A 6,763-nucleotide genomic window follows, 5' to 3' on the forward strand; every position below is an offset into this window, starting at 1 on the left:
CCAACATGCAGCCACTTTGAGCGGCACAATTCTGGAACATAAATCAGGGAAATGCTGAAGAAATGGTAAATGGACTGTATACGTATAGCTCATTTTGATCTTATCAAGATACACAAAGCTCTTTACAACACAATCTGTGCCCTCATTTACCTCCACACACATTCATACAGCACTCTATATCTACACAAAGAATAATCAGAGCTTTATCACTGATGGGGCACACATCAGAGGCAATAGGGGTTCAGTGTCTTGCCCAGGGACACTTTGGCATGTGACTGCTGGTGGAAATGAACCCACAACTGTTGCAATGGAGGATGACTGCTCTAACCACTCAGCCACAGCCGCCCCAGGCAAGCCACCATTTCCTAAAACTAACGACAACTAATGCTGTTGAGCATCATTTTACTTTTCGAGTGACAAAGAAAAGGATCCATGCTGAGCTCAAGAAACAAAATAAATTGATTCACCTGTTAAAGTCCACCCTGCTACAAATCCTCTAGTAACGCACTGTAAAATGAATACTGACGGTACTCAGCAAACCATATCAACACAGTACCCATTTTAACAGTCACTGGTACTTTAAATATATCAAAAAAGAAAAAGGTACAAATGTGCTTTCAAGCCACAGAGACCCACTTCACAGACCTAAAGGGCGGCTGTGGCTGAGTGGTTAGAGCAGTCGTCCTCCAATGCAAGAGTTGGGGGTTCAATTCCACCAGCAGTCACATGCTGAAGTGTCCCTGGGCAAGACACTGAACCCTCATTGCCTCTGATGTCAGTGTCTGAATGTGATAAAGCTCTGATTATTCTCTGTATAGATCTAGTAGAGTGCTGTGTGAATGGGTACATGAGGACACAGATTGTTGTAAAGAGCTTTGAGTATCTTGAAATAAGATAGAAAGTACAGTACATTTACCATTTAATAACTCTTGGAAGTAATCCACCTTCATGTTACTGACAGTTCTGTGGCCATTCTTCATCTTTAAATGACATTTATCAGGTCTTTTTAGATCCTCTTCCAGAGAATGTTCCTTCTTAGTTCAAAATCAATTTGAAGGCTTTTCTAGAACCTGAACTAATCCAAACTGCATTAGTGCTGCTAAAGTGGAAGCTACTCCGCTGTCTCCATTGTCTGAAATGACATGCTCTTCTTTGAACGCGTTCAGCACATGAGACTGATGGGCTCTGGGCTCCTACAACTCCTTCTTCTAAATGTTTGTAGCTCTCTTTAAAAAGCTGCTTTTTGAACAAATATTAAAGAAGACTCACAATACACGGGTTCATCTACAGTTTGTAGCATTTAGAGGAGGAACTATGCATTGCTGTTGTAGATCGTGAACATCAAGTGACATGTCTGTGCTGAACTTCAACCACAACGTTTTTCTGGTGGAGCAAAACCAAAAACAACTTTTGAAAACAGTTTTATAACAGGGCTAATGGTCTTCATAACCTAAAGAACGTCTTTAGAACGGTTTGATCCAAAAACACCCATTAACAAATAAGAGTTTTGTTTGGTAGGATGGGACATGAGCAGTTCAATGTACAGAAAACAACTAGTTCAATCAAACTTGTTGATTATTCTAATGTTACATTTGGCTTGTGTCTTCCATTTGTTCACGCAACATTCCTAAATCGTTGGTAGTGTATCGATTAATCAAAATGACACTAATTTCAGTAATTTTCATAGAACCTAAGATTTAAACAAAGTCCCAGTGTGAACAAGCATTCAGATGCACAGATGTTGACATTCACCTGCCTCGTCTCCTCTCTCTCCAGTCCTTCCTCTCTACAGATCCATCCCTCCCCCACTCCTGACCCACAGAGAGAGTGAGGGCGGGAGAAAAAGGTTCAACGAGTGCATCTTTATTCGATCAGCATCCCACCCTCTCCACTACCACAACACCCAGCTGCCGTCGTCTCTTTCACAGAACGGTTTACGACAGAACTGAGAAGACAAGAGCTCGTGGATGTTCAGAAGTCACCGCTCAAGTTGGCCATGTCCTGAGACGATGTGAGCTTTCAGAGAAGAAGCAGAGATTGTGGAAACAACGGGGACAACATGTGGAACCCAGCAGCACTGACACAGAGCACTAGGAATAACATCTGTCAAACATGTCCCATTCTGACCCTGCATCTGTCCGATCACTCTGACCATCTGTCATCAAGAAATCACATGTTCAACATGCAACTCCAGCTGACCCTCTAGTCCACACCCTGTAAGTAGACATGCACAAATTCAGCTTTGGGTTTTAATACTTGCACAGCTCTGACCTGCCAAAACTGATGAACCACAAACTCATTTTCTTTACCAAATATTCTGTGCAGTGTCGGGTGTGGGGGTGGGGGACTGGTACCCATTTCAAAAGATCACTGGGCGAGAGGCAGGATCCGCCCTAGACAAGTCCCAGTCAATCACAGGGACACATGAGACAAACAACTACTCACCTCCAGTATAGAGTTACATTTCACCTAATGTGCATGTTTCAGGTCTGTGGGAGGAAACCGGAGCACCAGGAGAAAGCCCCTGCCTGCAGGTTTAAAACATGTTAACTACACACAGAAGGCCCCTGGGAGGGTTTTGGACCAGTGATCTTCTGATGAAATACACTATTCTGTTGTACCAGTCCGTTTGATTCTGCTGCAGTTTAGTCTCTGAGGTTCAGAGTGTCCAAAATTAAAGAGAACTAAACAACTGCGTGATAGAAAGTTTGCCATTCACAATGTTAACAATAATGTTGCATAATCATAATAATAACAAAAACAACTAGGACAACAATAATGACGACAACAATGAAAATAGACATTATGTTGAGTTAAGGTGGTGGCCATTAAAAATTAAAAAGCAAGAACAGAATGGTTTCATGATACATTCAACCTTTATTGATACAGGTTAGTCTCACTGAGCCGCCAGGACTCATTTTTGGGGGAGTGGTGGCGCAGAGGTTAGAAGATGGGCCTGTGATCGGAAAGTCGCAGGTTCAACTCCCAGTACCGGTGGAACACCCACACCTGCCTCCACCCTCATTGGCCCCACTCTGGGCCCCTGAGCAAGGCCCTTAACCCCCCCATCTGTTCCTAAACAGGTCTCTCTTGAAAATGAGTTCTCGTGGTTCAATGAGACGACCTGGATAAATAAAGGTCAATGAAAAAATTTACAAGAGACGTGATAATATTCAGACAGAGAAATACATTATAGGCTTATTTTACCATGTGGCTGATGGTGTTCAGTGAAACAGTTTGGAGTTTGAAATGTCCTTTTTTAAAAATCATTTAATGTCAGAATTTATCTGGCTAATCTGAAGTTGGTACCGTCAGCCTCAGTGTGTCAGCACAGACACATTTCCCTAAATTCTGGTTACTGATATACTATCATGGTCCGTTTACAATAAAATGATTACATAAAATAAGAACAATCCTCAGAAAACAAACAAAAGAAGTCAAGAGGTGCCTAAAATTACTCTGTCACCATATCACAGATTACTGTTCCTCTATACATGATCTGTGTTCAAATAATTATCTGGTGGGTTCAAAGTAATGTTTGAAAACACCAAAACAACGTTAGATGTTGAATTAAGAATAATTCCTTCATTAGACTGTATCATTGCATCATGCTGTGAACCATCAGTTCTAAACATATTAAGAGCAGAAGGCACGTCAGCCAGTCAGCAGCAGATCCACGGTACAAAAAGGACTTTCTTGTTTTAGTAAACTACCGTATTTTGCCGTACAAGTCGCATCTATTATGTGTCACCGCTGACGCGTCTCGTTTTTTTATGCACCGTCGCTGACAAACGGGAAACGTGGGCCGGTGTTGTGCCAAAAATCAATCGGCTGCCAAATGGCGGCCGCAGGAGCGTGCACGGGAGGACTTTAACAAGAATTTAACAAGATTAACACTTAAAAACAATTGTTTGTTTGCTCAAAATTATATCAAAGGTGTGTCTCAGTCTAACGTTTCCTTAATAAATGCATTTTAACGGTCAAATCAGCCGCATGTCACCTGGGCGGCATGCGGCTCATTTGACGTTTGCTCCAGGAGTTACGGAGTGAGACGAAGGTGGCTTGGTATGGCAAGTCAAGTGTCTCATTAATAGCCACATTTATCTATTAATGAGACGCTTGGCTTGCCATAAACGCTTGACCACCCTCTAGCAGCTGCAAATGGTAATGTTTAATATTTTTCATCTCAGAATGAATGAAATCGTGAGATCTCAGCCAAAAACTGGGTTATAAATATGGAAAAAAAACATATATTAGTTGATTCTGTGTTTAAGTCGCAAGACTTGCAAATTTATGCATAAAGATGTGACTTATACTGTGAAAAATATGATAATTCCAAGGTGTTTTTATGTAAAATACCCATCCCTGCCATTTACCAGCTGATGTGTTGCTATAAATAGAGGGTCAAGTCTGCTTTTCACTCAGTGGTTGTTACATGTAAATGACATGGATCCATCCTTAACATGTTGTATGCACTAAATAATGTAAATGTGTCACATTATCAATAAGGATAATTGTCTGTTTTTAACTGTACAAAAAGTTAGTGTTATCGTCATGGAGTGTATGATGGTGAACAGTCCTACCCATACTGACATTACAGCGCTCAGCCTTCCTTCTATGTTGGCTCAGAGGCATAACATTGGTGTGGTTGCCTTCAACGCCCCATGGCACCTTAATTCTACAAGAAAAGCTTGTGAAGATCTTTAGAGGTCACTTCCAGCCAGCAGACACTAAGATAAGCATCTTTACATTTTTCTTTATCAACAGTTTTTATGTTTTGTATGTATGCATGTACATACGGGGACATTAATTAATTTAATGCTTTATATAATGGATCTCCAAATTTAACTGTATTTAAGTAATTTAAAAACGAGACAGTAAAAGCTTTTAAATTTTATTGCTATGGTTTATCAGTTTATACAGCCTCAAATTATGTTTCCCAGTTGTAACAAAGTTAGTTGCTCTACTTTCCAACCCAACGGTTTCCCTTCATTATTAAGCTACCAGCCCCATTCATCGTAGCACAAAAACACCCCCACCCCCACAGAACCTAATCCACCACTCTCACACGAGCCGCCATCCTTCTGTTCATCCGTTCATCCTCAACTCAGTGCAGACAATAAAGATTGACCTCAATCTGTGACTGTCACACAGTTCACTTTTGTTACATTTGGCATTCTGTCTCTTTAACTAACAATTTATCCTTTTATTAGAAAAATAAAAAAACACTGGTATCCATCACGTGGTAACTAACATTTACAAGTCGATATTAGCACTGACAGAAAACTATACATGTAAGAAGCCCAGCCAACATGTGACTGTGTCGAAGCCAGCGAGCTGGCTAGTCCATCTGTAGCATAAGTTGACTTCACTGAGAGTCGGGCAGCAGGCGACACACTGACCTTCCTGTCTACAGCTGCAGCTAGACACGCTGGAATGTACCTGCATCAGCATCAACTTGAATTTCAGATCATTGCCTCTGGTGATAAAATAAGAAATGTTTCATTGAAACCAAGTTTTAGTGTTCTCGTACTCGTCAACAGGCTGTATGAACCATCAAGGGGACAAACCAAGCTAGCTTTTTCATGGTTTCTAAAGGATCAACCCAGAGCAGAGATCACATGAGACAGATCTTCAGTGATCCCGCAGGAAACTGTTGATGAAGTGGATTGCAGTATGAACTGACCTGAAGCTGAATGAAGCTATCAGATTTCACATCATGTTGAAAACAAAAAGTTTCAAGGGTCAATATAGAAAATGCTCGACTAATTTGTTATGAACGGTTTCAGATTCAACTAAATACACATGAAGGAATCTCCAGACTTACTCTAGAACCATGTCATGTGTGTGCACGTGCACGCGCGTACACACACGGCCACACAATGTGTCAGTCTCTGTCAAAGTTTCTCCAGGATGCTTCTAATTGTAAATCAATAATGTAATGTCTCCATGAGTTAGGCAGAGTATTATTTACTCTATCTGAACAGCTCATGCAACATGCAGTGGTGAGTCGAGGGTAGACAGACAACTTTTCTTTCTCAATTATAGAAGCTCAATACTGGGTGCAACACTTGCATTTTAACAGACTCTGACCAGGCTCAGTCATTGGAGTAAGATGTTTTTTGATGAAATAAGTATAAAAACAATGCTAACATATATATATATATATATATATATATATATATATATATATATATATATATGAAACACTTAAAATCTTGTGTGACTGCATTCTCTGCAATCCATATACAGCAGTTCTTCAATATTTCGCAGTTTGTTTATAACGGAGCGGGTTTTCAAAATAAAATTGGACATGACACACAACTGGCTGATTGATGGATGAGCTGCACCATCGACATGGAATTTTTATTTAACATAAATGATTTTAAATTACTTAGCACCTGCTGCACCTTTGTGCAGCCCATACTGCAGGATAAACTTCCTGCTGCAGCTGATCAGCTGTTCTTAACTAGGCTTAAGACTTTCCTTTTTGATAAATCCTATAGTTAGGGTCGGCTTGAGTTTCCTGAGCTGTCCCTTAGTTATGCTGCTATAGGCTTAGACTGCTGGAGGACAAACTGACCACACTTTTCACTCTGCTACTGTCTTTACTTACTCTGCTCAACCTGTTTTGTATTTGTAATTATTTTTTATATCCTTAACATGTTTTTTTGTCTTTCAGATACAACTGGACCTATACCTGGACCTGGACCTATACCTGGACCTATACCTGGACCTATACCTGGACCTGGACCTATACCTG

Source organism: Nematolebias whitei, chromosome 17 (genome assembly GCF_014905685.2).
Source record: "Nematolebias whitei isolate Nwh7 chromosome 17, NemWhi1, whole genome shotgun sequence".
Classification (NCBI taxonomy): Eukaryota; Metazoa; Chordata; class Actinopteri; order Cyprinodontiformes; family Rivulidae; genus Nematolebias; species Nematolebias whitei.